Below are 16,192 nucleotides of genomic sequence, written 5' to 3' on the forward strand. Positions count from 1 at the left end.
TGTGTGGATGTTTATATATTGTATTATACGTTTCCCCTTATATTATGTTCGGACTGGCTTTATATAGATCAAATTTCTTTCGAGTTTTTATTTATTTATAAATATTAAATTTATGGAAGTAGTTTAGTGTATGTAGATAGTAGTAAACAGCTAAAGAGTTCCTGAAAATGCATAATGCACGGGCAGCTCTTAATTCAAAGAGACAATTTTGATGGTACTAATTAAGGTTCAGATTATAACATTATTAATCAAGAGCTATTTATATAAGTATTAAAACTCAATAGGTTCCAGTTCAAGTTATAGCGTCACTGATAATAGTAAATATTTGTTGGTATTAATTCGAGAAATTCAAGGTATAGTATTAGTACTATATAGTTCTGTATATTAATTCAAGATTCTACCAAATTATAGCATCTGTAGTAGTATAGTATTTATTGCTTAGCGCACAAGTTCAGTTCAAAGTCAATTAGTTAAAGCACTGGCAGCATTGCTTCCGTCATGAGCCAGTATACACTGCACATTATACTTTGTGATGCATGCTTTTGTCCTGATGATCTCAGAGTAATTTTTAGGAATAATTTCGAGATAATGTGATGTTGGCAATCTTGTAAGTAATTCTTTAAGATAAATACTCACAAATTTTCCATTAACATAATCAGAGGTCCAAGTTTGTTTCGTTGTGTAGACATGCATTTCCATATGTTCTGGTTCTGTCAATATCCTAAAGTCAAGAGTCCATTTCCTTTCCAAGTCTTTTCTATTATGCTTTACTGCTACCTAAGCATGCCCACCTGCTTACTTTAGCGGCATTGTACTGTGCTGTTAGGGTCCATAAATAACTGGACCAAAATTTGATAAAGTAAGGGCTGGTTTTAGGTGACTATCTTGCGAATAGCCTTCTTGCCGGACCGATTTTCTCCACTGCCAATACCAGACACTTGAACACAAGCGCGGAAACGTGAAACGATTTTCATCCGCTAACAAATAGGTGTCCCGATGTAACGTCATAGTTGCCGACCAACCGCGACTGGCGTTACATACTGCATTGGTTGACACCCCGCTTATTGGTAAACTAGAATTTCCTTAAAAGCACGAGTGTGTGGGTCCAGTCCCACTAATGTAAGCCCTCCATTCAGACCGTTAGGGTCCAACTTGAACTCACGGCGGAGGCTAACTAACAGTGCAATTTGTGCACATAAATGCCTGGGTGATGAGGCTCTAATTCCTTCCCCCAGGATAAATTATCAGGCTGCTGTGCAGCTATAAACCCGTGGTACATGTACAACAGTACGAAAACCACATTAATTCAACTAACGAACTAACGAACTAACGGGTTTTTCCCATGTGAAGGATTTAAATCTTTCTTCACGCGGACGTGATGGGAAACGTGGTATCTGGGGCTCTTTAGCTAGCGTATCTGTCGATGGCTTTTCTAGATTTACGGTTTGTTTTAAGATTGTTTATCCTATAGTTCAGTAATCCAAATATTTTTGCACCTAGATTCAATAATTTGCAATATGAAATCGGTTACTTCCTTATATATTATTTTATCATTAATTTTGTCTGTATATAACAAATTGGATTCAAGAAAATGCCCTAATATATTGGTAAATTTTTGCGTGATTTCATTTCTCTGGAGTTTAAATTCTTCACAATATAGGATTATATGCCTTTTGTTCTCAAATTGTTTTGTGCACACGGGTATATATTCTTTAATTTTGCCTTTTTTGTTTCTTTAATCTTTTTCCAGTTTTTCCAATTATCTTTCCAAATTAAGTAAGGTTTCTGAGTTTCTTTATTATTTGGGGGTAATTGTTAATTTCTTATTATTTCATATATTTCATCTTTTTTTGCGGTCCAATGTTTTTGTCATATCTTGTTTCTTTTAATGCATTAATTTGTCTATATACATAAATGGAGGGCTTAATAGTTTTTGTAAGTTTATTACTTTTATGGATTGATGTATATTAGACATCAGGAAACCAAACCAGTAAAGATAAATTCCTTTCCAGCAATATACTATTTTTTGTGGAAGATTTTTAAACCTGTCGATATAGTTAGCTGTTTGTTTAATTTTTAGGTTAGGTATGTTTGTCCCACCCTGCTGTTGATCTTTTTGTAATGTGAATTTTGATAATTTACAAATGTTCCCATTCCAAATGAACTTTAAGAATGGGACTAAATTTTTATACATATAATAAAGTTCGAAAGCCGTTACATCAAATTCATGCCAAATGGAGTTAAAGAGATATGTTTTAGCAGTTTTGGCTGTTTCTATTTAATTTAGGTGTCTATTACTCCGCGTAGTTGTGTATTTTTGTATTTGCTTTTGGATTTGTGTTAAATTTAAACTTTAACTTTTTCTCCTAGGTAAATATCTAGGACTTTAACCTGTTTTTAAAACATTTTCTGGAGGGGGTCCTGGATGATTCCCTCTCCAGTAACTAATTAATATAATTTCCGTTTTTGCATGTTTTTTTTTTTTTTTTTTTTGTTTTTTTTTTTGGTGGGGGGGGGGGGAATCCTGATGCAAGGCCACACAGGTTATATTGCTTAATTAGGTGATAGTGTGATTGATTTGTGGTAATTAAATTTTAGCAGTGTTGGAAGCTTTTACATTCTTTTTCAGTGTTTGGTACCTTTATTCCGTGAATGTTTTTATAATTTTGAATTGTGATATGTAAAGTTTCTATTCTCAGTACATACAGAAGCACTGATAAAGCGCACTCTTCCTTGACAGATCTGTTGACTGTGAATGGTTGAGTCTTCGCTCCATTTGTTTGGGCCATTGATTGTATGTTATTTTATATAAAAGTTTCTTTTTTACCCATTGTTGGAAATACTGTCCAAAACCAAATTTATTGAGAATGTTTAGTGTGAAATTTATTTAAATTCTGTCAAATGCTTTCTCTTTATCAAAGAGAATTAGGGCACCTTGGAGATCATTGGATTCCATATATTAAATGATTGATGTTTTCCTTCTTCACCACATGCTTGGTTTATAATTATAATTTCACCTAGAGTAGCGATTATTCTGTTTGCTATGAGTTTGCATAAGATGTTCTAATCCAAATTTAATAGAGAAATTGGACTCCAGTTTGTTTTAAATCAGTTACTTCTCCTTTGCTTTGTGTATCAAAGTTATGAGACCCATATTTATGCTGTCTCTCATCTCTGTTTTTGTGAATGTTTCATTATAAGGTGATTCTAAAATGGGAGTTACAGGTCCTTTAAATGTTTGATAAAACTTTGCGTCAGGCCATCTAGACCCGCGATTTAGTTTTAGTTAGTTGTTCTATAGCTTTTATTGTTTCTAAATCTGATATAATTTCGTCACATTGGGCTTTATTTGTTTCGTCTATTGTTGGGAAAGGTAGTTTGTTGGTGTAGTTCTTAATGGTTTCTTCAAAGATATTTTGAGAAATATATAATTTTTCGTAAACGTTTTTTTATATGTGTTCTAATATGTTTTCCCCTTCTATTTCTCAATCATGGATCTTAAGTTTAGTTATGCTTCTCTCTAATCCTCTTCTAGTTTCTTCCCTTTTATAAATCTTTTTCCCATGTTGTAAATGTCTTGAAAAAGCCCTGCTTTAATGTGTTGTCCTTTTACGTGTAGACCATTTATTTCGCTTAATGTTTTTATTTGCTTTGTGAACCGCTCCGGTGGACTAGTAGTTAGAGCGTCCTTCTCGAATGCGGGAGGTCGTGGGTTCGATCCCCGGCCTAGTCATTCCAGAGACTTACAAAAATGATACTAACAGCTGCTTCGCTTGGCGTTCAGCATTAAGATGTTAGTGTTAGGACTGGTCGGCCTAGTGTCAGGATAATGTGACTGGATGGGGCATCGTGCTACATGTCTGCGGCATGATGCCCCATAAAGTGCCGCAGACATATGACTGAAAACTTGTTAAAGCTTCCTTAAAAATCCAAATTACATCACATCACATTTGCTTTGTGTAATGTTTATTCATCCATATTAGGGTTATTTATAATCTTTTGGCATTCCTCTTCGATAAGTTTATTATTATCGGCTAGAAGATTTACAATTTCCTCTTGATATTTTTTGACTGGAAGATTCAATATAGAATTATCAAGTCTCCAGTGTCTTTTACCCCACAGGGTTGAGTTTTGTAGTTTTATTTCTAATGCTATAGCTTTGTGATGAGATATATGTGCTTCTAAAATTGTGTTCTTAATAATATTATTTTGAAGTTGGCTGCTAATATATGAGTGATCTATTCCTTGAGACCGTATTTTCTCTTATAAGTGTGTATTCTAACTTAGTTTTGTGTAGTTTCCTAAAAGTGTCAGCTAAATTATTATTCTCTATGAATCCTTTTAGGGTTAGTGACTCCTTTTTTTCCTGATTACTTAAGCCATTTTTTCTATCAAAGTCTTGAGTGCGTGAGTTAAAATCACCTATTTACAATCAGATTATGTAGGTTCAAGGGTTGTAAGTAGCTTGATAACCTGTACAGGAAAGGAATTTTTCTGTTTCTTCCTGGTGGTACGTATGCATTTATTACATGGATTGTGTTTGTATGTATATGTATTACTCTTCCTTTTAGTTCAGATGGAACCGGTACAATTTTCCAATCTGTGTGTAGATTTTTATTGTTTATTATAGTCCCACTCCAGATTTGGGATTAGTGTAATCTGTTTGTGTTATAAAGATTGCATTTAATTGATCTTATTATCTTTTGTTTAATATTGTGAATTTCCTGAATGCATATAATATATTGTTTAGCTGGTCTAATTAAAGCTTTGCGTTGTTAAAATTAAGTTAATTTACATTTACTGATAGTATAGTAGTGAATGGGGGCACTTTACGGACAATGGGAATTAGCATTAAAAACACCCCTGGGTCAGTTTACGGACAATGGAAATTTAACATGGCGAAAAATCGTGGGTCAGATTACGGACAAGGGGAATTAACATGGCAATAAATCGTGGGTCACTCTACGGACAAGGGGAATTTAACATGGGATTTTTTTTAAAAAAGGGTAGGCAATGGAAAGGCTATCTCTTTTCGAGAAATATGGCTGGCCCTGAAAAGGGCCTTTGGGTTTTTCTTCTTCTTCTTTTATCTTCTTAACTTTTTCCAACATCTTCTTAATTTGTCCATCATTCCTTTCTTCTTTTTCTTTTCTGTTTCCGGCAACCAGTCCGGGTGGCCCATGGCCCGGAACTTCTCTTGGATTTTCATCCAGTTTGTGTTCAGTTTTTCGAATTCATCCTTTTTTCTTCTATTTTCTTCGTCTTTTCTTTCATTGGACCACTTTTCTTTGATCTTCTTGACCTCTTTGGTCAGCACATTCCTCATTAGTTCTTCAGCTTTCTTAAGTTTTTCTAACCCCCACTTTGCGAAACACCAATCTGTCCATTCTACAACTTCTTCTAAAAAGCACCTTGCACTTGTCACATGATCTATTGCTTCTTTTAACTTACCCACTTTGACATACGGTGGGTTAATTAAACCTCTGATTCTCTTCTCCTCATCCTCTATTATTTCTTTCACGATGTTTACGGCTAAGTGCAGGCTGTTTACTTGTCTTGACACGAAGTCTTTTGTCACTTCATACCTCCATTCCTGTTCAACCGTAGAATGAGCTCCAATGGCCAACACTGTTAGTTTTATACTGAAAGTGCGGACGTGATGGAAAACATCCCCCTAAAAAACATAAAATTGATCTTACCTAGATCATGACCCAACAACGCGCGGACGTGAAGGAAAACATCCCCACTTTTCTCATTTCATATAATCAAGCCCAAACTATACTCTCCACATACTCTAAGAAACAATAAAGAAACCCATAATCTACTATTCACACAAACTTACTTCATCATTTACAAACACAAACACACAAACACATACACTTCCACTATTAATAAAGAGTTAGTGTTTATATTCACACTACTCTACCTACACACATTGGCAAATAAATCGTTATTTCTTTTCTAGAGTATTGGGTAGCCCTGAAAAGGGCTGTTTTGTTTGGAACTTCATGGGCACCTGGTTAATGGTGGCACCTTCCAGGCCTGGCGCCACATACGCATCTTATCCCCCAGTTACTTTTTACCTTTTGGGGGGAGAGAGCAGAGGCAGGATATGTCGCTTCAGAATCCCAATTTTCGCTCTCTGGGATTTTGAAATTTTTTCTTCTCTCCTTTTCCTCCTCCTCTTCTTTGTTTCTTCTTTCCTCTTTATATCTTCTTTCTTCTTCTTCTTTATATCTTCTCTCCTCCTCTTCTTTGTTTCTTCTTTCCTCCTCTCTTATCCTTCCCTCCTCGACAATGGCTTCCGCGGCCAGTTCATTTAATATGCGCCTGGCATATTCCAGATGCACATGAAGCTCCAACAGTTTCTCAAGTCTCGTGTTCATTTTTTTTGGTGTTGATCAATCAACAAGGGTAGCTGGACTGCCGAACGAGTTTCAATTTATACTGAAAGCGCGGACGTGAAGGAAAACATCCCCTAATAACATAAAATTCATCTTACCTAGATCATGACCAAAAAACAACAACGCGCGGACCTAAAAGAAACACTCACTCAATTTTTATGCTACCCATCACTATTTTAAAATTTTTTATAAATCACTTCAATAGACTATCCACATACTCAAAGCAATTCAATCTAACTCCAAATATACACCTCAAACACCAAAAAACAAACATCATTTTAATCTAGTATCCACACCAACTTACTTTAGCTCTTACAAACACAAACACACCAACACATACCCTCACATTTTTAAAAGCAAGAGTTAGTGTTTATTTTCACACTACTCTACCTACAAACATTGGCAAATTGATGGTTATTTCTTTTCTAGAGTATTGGATAGCCCTGAAAAGGGCTGTTTTTTTTGTTTTGCTATGGCATTCTTTTTAGTTTCTAAGAATGCGATGTCCTCTGAGGATAGACTTTCTGGCGATAGGTCTGCTTCTTCGAAAAGAGAAGAAGAACTCTTTCGTGTCGATACGGCAATCGACAAAGCCTCTGTCAGCTTCAGGTTGTTGCTGCTGTTGCTGCTGTTGCTGCTGTCTCTGAAGTCTGTACTTCTCTGTCCATTCTTCTTTTTCCCTGTTCATTTCTTCTCTGAAGAGCTCTTCTATCAGGTCTTCAGTGATTTTTAACATTCTCACATTCTCTATTTCTTCTGGCTTCGGTATCAGACTGTGTCTGACCCTATGCAAATTCACGTAGGCTTCGTTGAGTTTAGCTAGTTTGGAGCACATCTTCGTAGGAGGATGAGTCAACAATGGATGGTTAGACTGGGAACAACCCGGTTCTTAAAGTCAAAGCGCGGACGTGAAGGAAAACATCCCCCACACGGTTTTCGAGCCGCAACGTTTAGTGAGTGTCATGAGAGGGATAGTAAGAAATGAAAGAGCATCAATCCAACATTCTTCTAGCTAAACAAAAGACAAAGGCATTTTTTTCTAAACACAACATTTTTTTATTCAAAAATCACTTAACACTAAACAACAACATTTCTAACATTTTTTAACAATAATCCAACACTATAACATCAAACATTTTTTTCTAATCACAAACATTTTTTTCTCAATTTACAATCTACTTAGAACAGGGCTGACAACGTTGTGAATGAAATTGTGATTTCCACTGTTGGAAATCATTAGGCCATTGATGGACACTACGTTTCCTAGCTTGAGACAAAAGATAAGCATAATGGTCACAAAACCATCGATCTACTTTCACATCGTTTCTAGCAGAAGAACGAGGATCGAAATGAGTCACTAACTAAATGTTCTAAGGAATAGCCCAGGCTGCGATGATGCAGAAAATACACACAGTACTGTCCACACACCAAGGAATCTGTGCCTTGTAATTTCACGTTATTGAATCGGGTGGTTTGAGCATTTCTTCTCATAAAGTCGATGATATCGTCTTCCAAAGGGGGCAATCCGTACGAATCGAAATATTCCACACATCCTTCTTGAGGAAAGTAGACGGCTACCCAGTGGGTTCCTGGGAGATGACTGTCGTCCGTGTTGATCACGTAAGCTTGATGGTCTTTAGGTTTGCGATGAGGGAGTTCATCTTTAGCACAGACGACAGGATTCCAAGAAGCCGTATACGAACTGTGGTTCAAAAGGTAATAAAGTTCCCAGGTATCCATTGTTTTGTGTGTTTTTTTTCTTCTTCTTCACAGGTAATAATAAGTCGTCAATTCGATCCTGACTTTTTGCTTGAAAATGTCTGACGAATAAACGGTTATTCGTTCTGTTTCCTCACTCTGATTCAGGAGAGCTTCGATACGATGGATCTCTTGAGTGGTTAATGGTGGACAAGAATGTTCACGCAAGTCTTTATACCACTGGTGCAACACGTCTTTGTCCGAGATGAGACTCCAAGCTTCGTCCAGATACTCGTCCAATTTTTCTTCTTGACTTAACATTAGGCATTTATCGTGTTGAATTTGACTAGGATGATCGTTTTGACATCCATAACAATTTTTCTTGATCAATTCCGTTATTTTGTCGACCAAGTGTTTGGCAAAACAGGAGACTAAATGGGCTTCTTGTTCTGGCCATCTCGACTTCATCATGATTACTTCTTCTTCCAGGGTCTCCTCACATTCCATGTCCAAAGTTTCTCCACTAGGTAAAGAGGGATAACAGTCTTCCATGGTTTCTAGTAATCTAGAATGACTTCTCTCAAACTGTTGATTTCTATGGTATTGTCGAATTCTGCATACAGGATGACGTTCACTGTCTTGTCCAGTGGCTTTGCAAACTGAAGTTCCACACGAATCTGGCCGGATTTTATAGGGTGGAAATGTCGTTCGTCGCTGCCTTGGTCTGGAGTGAAATCGAAAGCCCACAAAGCATAGCCTCCTGCATAATCGTCGTACGTAATGCCGTGACTGGTATTGGTTCCTAACTGACCGGTGGCTTCGTACAGGGACAAGTACGATCTCAAGTAATTTTTGTTGGCAAAGTCAGGTTCGAAAGGTCGGGTACACAAGGTTTTGCCATCGCGACTGACTTCGATTTTCTTTACGTCGAAGTGTTGAAAGTTGAAAGGATTTTCTTCGAAGGTTCCGTTGAAGGCTGAATTCGAGACCATACCAAGGATTAAACGCTTGGGTAACTGTCCTTGGAACAGATGATCTTCGATCATGGAATGATGTCCAACGGGAATGGTGAAGGTTTTCACTTCCACGCGACGTATGGGATACTTGGCGGTCGTTCTGCTCAACGTTTGACTGATGTCGTTACCTACTTTAGGTAACACTTCCACGCGTCGTACGTAGAGTTTGGCCTCTTCGATTTTGCTTTTAGGAACCTTAGCATTCTCAGCCAACAAATGGAAAGCGGTACTGCTACGATTCAGTCTCAAGCGGACATTGACTCCGTTCAGCAAATATTTCTCTTGCAACCACATGTCCAAATGCAAACGATCCATCAGTTCTAAACTCTTCTTATCTAAGATTTTGAGTTCTCTTTGCTCAAAGCCGCTATTGGTTCCATCTACAAGGTCGAACTTGCCCGCTTCGTCAGGTTCCCACAGCACACAAGCATTGAGATGGGTATCCTTGGCATCTATTCCGTACGTCAAGAGATTTTCCAGGTAGGCACGGTAAGGGTAAGTATCCATGCTGCTGCTGACCAGTTTGTTATTCAAGTACAAGTCCACTCCACTAAACAAGGAATGCATGAAATTGTTGACGGGAGCTATATTCTCAGTGTCATCTACTGCACCATCATCCTTATCTAGAACTTTGACTTTCAAGTACAAGTAAGTGCTATTCAGATCGATGTAATCTTCGGGCTGTCCTTTGATTTCAAACTCGATGGGAGCTGAGGCTGTCAATGAGGAGACGGGATGAAATTCCACCCATTGAGATTCTTGCATCGTCATCATGGTGGGGGGCATGGCAAACAGATCCAGTTCCGTCTTGGAACAAGCGCAAGACTCTCGGTGCATCATTTTTTTCTCTGTGTCTCAATAATCGAAAACGTCTAAGTCTCGAACGGTTCTTCTTTTCTTAGCCTTTCTCGCTTGAAGTCTGGTGAAAGGGTGTTTTCTGCGTCGTCTCTTTCTGCCTTGTCCTTGCTGAATGCCTGACTCGGTAGCGTGCAGAACATTTATAGGTGTGTCTCGTCGGCCCAAAATGTCTTTGCCCGTTTGCAGCAAGACATTTTTACCAGCCCTCATGAAGGCTTCTTTAGGGTTTTGTTTGTCGATGATGACATTTTGGAGAAATTCTTTGCCTTGCGTCAGTGCCGCATCTTTCAAGGCGTGCAATCCGCGTGTCACCATCGGTTTCAACACCGGAGCCACCGAACGAAAGGCGGATTTTAACATATCTCCTAAACCGTGTCCTCGCTGTCGAGCAACCCCTCAGTACATTGGATACATGACTTACGAGTCGTGAGAGAACCGTTTTCGAAAATGGAGTTTCACCGTGACTTTTCCTTTGGTGAATGGAATATTTTGTCCTAAATCTCCTTTTATAGTAATGTTGACCGTGTCCAAATACGACTTGCTGACGGGTAAATAGTGAGGATGGACAAATTCGCGGTGGACGTGGTAAGTGTTTCCACCTTCCTCGTCAGCGTTTGCGGCAGAATCCACTTTGAAAGGAATGACACGCAGTAACGGCACAGAGGTGTGTCCCACCACGTTGTACTCCACCACATCGGAGTACACGAAGATCAAATTCAGTCCTTGGTTCAGTTCTACCGGGGTACGAAAATACTTGGCAAAAGAATCGTTGTCAGAAATGACTGGTAATTCACCTTTTTCTTGTTCTACTTTCTTCCTTAGCTCCATGTCACCGCCCAACATGTCAAACAATTCAGGACAAAATAAGAAAGACATGATTTTGGGCCCCTCAGGAAATTTTATCAGGAAGCGACGAGCTGTTTTGTGGTACTCCAGGGTGACACTTTTTTTGACACTTTCCAAAGCTTTCAGAAACACACCATTAAACCTGGTGGCTATTGTGTTGACCAAATGTTGACCACTAAAATAATAGCCTGGGGGAATGAACAAGTGATAGGTGGTCCACTTTAGATTTGGTGTACGGGTTTTCTTGTCATATTTGCTATGGGTATCCATCCACTGTTGCATTTGCTCGTCATGAACTTCCACATCAAATTTATTTTGATTGGGAAGGACATTGAGGACTTGGGTCGGGTGAATCATTTCCACTAAAGCCACTTCCCAATGGGCTTCGTGGTCTAAGGGGATGGCTTGAGGTAATTTGGCCGTGTAACAGCACAACGTGTTATTGGGAAACACCTCCATGGAACTGTCACTGGGTAAGGTCAAGTAAAATTGGTTTTCGTGACTCATAATTCTAGAGTTCTGTGGCTGTCCGAGGGGATATTACTGGACGTCAGAGGCGTGTCTCCACCCAAAATGGGGTTCTGGTTGTGGTTGTGACTGACACTGGCACTGGACACAAGGTTCCCGGGGTTCCCGTTCGAGGAGAATTTCAGGGAGGGATTGGGAAGCAGGTAACCGATGCAACTGCTCAATAAAATGGTCCACAATTGTTTGTCTCCTTGTTGCAAACTCAAATTGGCAATGGCTGCCCCGATGACACAATACACCACGAAGATTTGGCAGAAAAAGACGATTTGCGTTTTAGGCACACGTTCTCCACACCACACCCACAAGGGTTGTTTTTGTAAATCTTGCACAGAAGAACTAGGGGAAGAAGGAGTGGTCGACGTAGCTGCGTCTGATGTGTGAAAGGGCATGATGGTCACTTCTTCTTTTTATAGTCGATGACTTGCGAAGCGTCGATCCAAGAATCGAAACTGGGTGGATATCCTTTCCAACGTACTTTGACTTCTTTGACACGTCGTTTGCCCACTTTACGGGTTCTGCGTTCGAGAATGCTTTCGATGTCGTACACGTCGTCTTCTTTTTTGGTCACACGTTGTAACTCGGGCAAATAAAACGTTCCTTTGAGCACTTCTCCGTTCATGTCTTCCAATTTATAGACGGCAGGATGACGGCCATGCACTCGTCCAGTGACGCGAAACAATTCGGTCGTCCAGTTAGGTAAGTAACCTTTGTCGAAAGTGCGTTTGGTTTTGCCAATGCGCACCCAATCTCCTACGGTCAACTCTCCACTTTTCTTGGGGACAGCCCTCGTCGGGGACGTACCAAACAGGCGCTCAAACACCAGCACTTCGTTGTCGGGAGTCACGTCTTGCGGGGCACGTCCGATGCTTCGATGGTAAGATTGGCTGTACGCTTGCACCAGGTGCGGTAAGATGTCGATGTACTTCAGAGTGTGGTGATGCGTAAAATATTTCCACATGCGTTCTTTCAAAGTGCGTTGAAAACGTTCCACGATGCTGGCGTTGGTTTCGGGATTCTCGGTGGTAAAAAAATGAATGTCACGTTTCTTTAATTCTTTTTGGAAAGCTTGGTTCAGAAATTCGGTGCCTTTGTCCGTTTGCCATCGAAGAGGGTGACGACCGCTTTGTTTCAACACTCGTTGCAGGGCTCGCACTAACTCGCTGCTGGATTTGGAAGTCAAGGGCACGACCCAGGCAAATTTGGAAAAGACGTCGATGACACAAAACAAATATTTGTAGCCGCGATTGTAGCTGGCCAAATGAGAGACATCGGCTAAATCGGCTTGCCATTGATGATCGATGCCTTCCACTCGGGTGCGACTTCTGGCAAACTTACGTCGAATGGGTTTGTGTAAAGTGTAGGTAGCTTGTTCTTGTAACCATCGTTGCACTTGAGGTAAACGGAGACTTTTCAGTCGAGTTTTGGCAGAACGATACAATTTTTGAACTCCTGCGTAACCTGCAGGATGCGAGGGATCGTAGTAAATGCTGGCTAAGACTTTTTCCATTTTTTTTTTGTGTTTGTGTGTTAATAAGGCACCCACTCTTGGAAGAGGCTACTCTTTTTCTCTTGGGGTATTTTCTTGGATTGCAAGGCTTTGCGTGTGCGACCGGCAATAGGTGTCGAAGAGGAGGATGTCTGAGCAGGGGATATCGGTTCTTGTTTCACTTCTGTCTTCACTTTCTTTTTCTCTTGTGATGAAGAAGGGGTGGCCATCATCTTTTTAATCCATCCAATTCTGGAGGTAGGTGGTGTTGTTAACTTGCGTACTTTTTCTGGTGGAGTTTGAAACCCTTCTTCTTCTTCTTCTTTTCCTTTTTCTTTCTTGACCACTGGTACCGGTACTGGTACTGGTACTGGTGATGGTGCTGGACTTTTCATCAAGGTCTTAAAATCTTTCAAAGTGGGTAGAGCTGTTTCGTCTAAAGCTTTCTGGTGAAAGAGTTGCAGTCGTTGCAGGAGTTGACCGTACTTTTGCGATTTTTCTGTTTCGGACAAATCTTGGCGATCCATCAAGGACTGCAATTCGTGTTGTAACTGGGACATCTCGCTCAAATTGGGATTGGGAGGTAAATGCGGGGTGCGTTGTTCTTGCCACCGATGGTATTCCATCCATCGTTTGTAAGGCACTAAAGCTAGTTTTCGTCCTTCCATGGGGTTGTCAGGGGTGAATTCTGAGATCTTGGGACTTTCGAGGGCCTTTTTATCTTGCTCCCACTAGTCCTCCCAACATGGTTCCCAAGACTCCTTTCAGTATGGGGCCTAACAAGAGGGGCAAAATGCCTCCACGTTGCACTAACATCTTCTTTTTTTGACGAATGGGAATTTTCTTTCGAACCATTTGGCGAAGAACGTGACGATGTTTGCTTAAGCATTGTTTCTGGTGTTTGGACAAAGGGATCGTGCCTTTCAAAACGTTCAAACAACATTCGCACACGGTATCGATGACCTCTTTGGAGGCCGTTTGAATGAGTTTTTTTCGTAGGGGTGGAGAAGCTTTGGACAGGACAGATAACATGTCCCCATGTTTGGCTAAACGTGGTGGCAGTCCTTTCCTTTTCTTTCCTTGGGGTTTTCTGGAGGGTGACATCTTTGAGTCTTCAGGAGCACCAAAAAACACTGATATCCTACTCGGTCACAGGCCTTTTTTATACTGGAACGCGTCGCCACTGATTGTCTTGACGTCGTATCAGTTTGAGGACAGGCATGACACGTCGTGCAGGGGTACGTAACGGACTAAATCGAGCCAGTTCTTGCTTGGACAAATCCAGTAAACTTTGTAACATGCCCGATCTTTCATGGACTTTGATTTTGGGAGAAGGTACTTTGTGAGCAGCAGCCACTGCCGCTAAATTGGAAGGTCCTGCCACTGGGGAAGTTCTTTTGGGGGTCATCAACGGAGAAGTTCTTGGTGTAATCAACGTCTCCAAGTACTCTTCAGTTCCTGGTGACATCAACGGAGAAGTGGACAAACGTGAGGCTGTCGGAGACGCTGTGGCAGGTCGTGGTTTGCGAGTGTAAGGCTGCGTCCTGGCTGCAGTGCCTCTCTTGCGACTAGTTTTCTTCTGTGGACTTTTCTTTTTCTGAGGACTTTTTCTCTGTTTCTTTTTCTGGGGGCTTCTTTTCTTTTTTCGGGGTGGTGTCTGGTAAGAGGAGGGTCCCGCCACTGGAGAAGTACTTCTCTTTGGGGACCTGGTCTTTTTCTTCTTGGGGCTTCGTTGAACTTTTGTCTTGGGGATAACTTTGGGGGCATTAGGATCCCATCTTAAGAGTGAGCGAATGATGACCCCTCCTAAAGTACCGCTCCCTCCAGGTTTCAAAATGATTTGTTTTTTGGTTTGAGTGTCGATGCGGGGATCGGCCAGTTGGACCAAAGCGACTTTGTTTCGATCGAAAAAGCGTTGGGTTTGATGAGGAATCTGAATGATTCCTTGGAGTATTTGACGTGCCGTCACCGTGAACCATCGTAAGACTTCTTTGAGACTAGCTTCTAAGACACGAGCTCGTGTTTGTGGATCTTTTTCTCGACTGATGCCATACAAGGCACGAATCAATTTGACGGGAAGATGCGACTGAAGGGACGTCATGTTCGCACTGAGTGTGAGACAGACGAAAAAGGGTCTGAGGTTTTTATAGATTTTTTGATGGGGAGTGAAATGAAGTCGAGGACGGAGACGTGTACAGGACAGGCCCTCCGTCTTGGCACCAGTGGTGAAACAAGTGGGTACGAAATCGCAAATCCTCGGGAGTGGTAGGTTTCAAATCGACGAGTAAATAGGCGTGTGGCGTTTGAGTGGCATCGTCGTACGCCTGAGTCAGCCAAGGCGTTCCTAACTGTTTGGCTAAGACTTGCACTTGCGATTTATCTCGAGGGCTTTTAAACAAGACCACGTAATGCGCATTGAGACTGATGGTACGATGGGCTTTACTTTGTTGAAACAAATTTTGGGTGATGTAAACGACACTGGCATTACGGTGATGCCCTTTACGCGTGAACCACAATTTAATTTCTTCTTCGTCTTCTCCTAACATGTCGTCGAAAATGACCAAATGGGTTAGACGGGAGTCAGAGACGATGCTGTCGTCTTCTTTAGGAATGCCTTCCACAAACACGATGGAATCGCCTTGACTTTCTCGCAAAAGGCTGTACGCCGATTGCCACTCTTTGTAACACCACACGATCCGTTGAGGGGGCCGATCGATCAAATGATGTTTATGCTCGATCAAACGTTTGACGAATTCGGTTTTGCCCGAACCGCTAGGTCCAGCAATGAGCATGTTAAAGGGATGGCGAAGATACAAAGCCTCCCAACTGGCACGATCTAAGTGTTCGTCGATGACTTTGACAGTAGAGGAAGAGGGAGCAGAGACAGCAGAGGTAGCCATGGTATGAGAAATGTCACTTGTGACACGAAAAACAAACAAGACAAGAGTTTATATACTTTTTCAGAACACGTTTATTGAATGTTTCAAATATGAACACGAAAGACAAAAATACATACAACCCAAATAGTGATGTACAGGAATATAAAACACAGCAAAGCGATCAAAGTGGAATATAAACAAGTGTCTGTACAACATGTTTTGGGTAACCAAGATGTCCTAGGGACAGTGTGTAATGTTCTTACAGTCTCTACATGAGGTATTGTCACACAAGTGTCCTCCCGGAATGACCTTTCAGGAATGTCCATGACAGTCCTGTCCTGAAGCGAGTGGTTGTTCTCGGTGACGGGTTCTTCTGGCACCGTCACTAACACAGGTTGAAAAGTAACTTTTTTCCTTGAACAACTCTTGTGCATACTGGGCCACTTCTTGGGTCCAAGCCTCAAAACCCCCCTTTTT

This window comes from Sinohyriopsis cumingii, chromosome 8 (assembly GCF_028554795.1).
Source record: "Sinohyriopsis cumingii isolate HCF-2022 chromosome 8, ASM2855479v2, whole genome shotgun sequence".
NCBI lineage: Eukaryota > Metazoa > Mollusca > Bivalvia > Unionida > Unionidae > Sinohyriopsis > Sinohyriopsis cumingii.